Source organism: Nematolebias whitei, chromosome 10 (assembly GCF_014905685.2).
Source record: "Nematolebias whitei isolate Nwh7 chromosome 10, NemWhi1, whole genome shotgun sequence".
In the NCBI taxonomy this organism is placed as follows: domain Eukaryota; kingdom Metazoa; phylum Chordata; class Actinopteri; order Cyprinodontiformes; family Rivulidae; genus Nematolebias; species Nematolebias whitei.
Genome location: NC_056507.1, coordinates 19069346 through 19069880, shown reverse-complemented (window position 1 = coordinate 19069880; position 535 = coordinate 19069346).

The window sequence follows — 535 nt, the reverse complement described above, 5'->3', positions numbered from 1 at the left end:
AGGAGCTGCCGCTCTTTGTGATGGATTTAACTGCTTCTTCTCTGAAGTGCCCCGAATAAAATATTAGGCTAAATTGTGTCTAAAATTAATACATAACAGTATTGTTGATCTTGTAGTGAGTGTAATTCAAGTTCAAGCTTCTTTATTTTCATTCACATCACATGTGGTACATGAGGTGGAACGAAATTGTGTAAAAGGTCCTAGTTACACCTAACAATAGCAAAAATAAAAAAGTATAACAAGAAATAGTATATAAGGATCTAAAATATACATTAAGATAGCTACAATAGCTATATAACAAAGATATATACATGTGCATTTACATATTTCTTAGTTATATGTGTATCTTAGTTATATAGATATTGTACATATCAATATAACTAATAAATATACATGTACATATGTATATATTTGTATATGTGTATGTATGCTTAGATGTGTATGTATGTATACATATACAGTATGGGTATATATACATATATATATATACAGATAAAGAAACAAACATTATCTTCCGGAGATCGGAACAGTATGT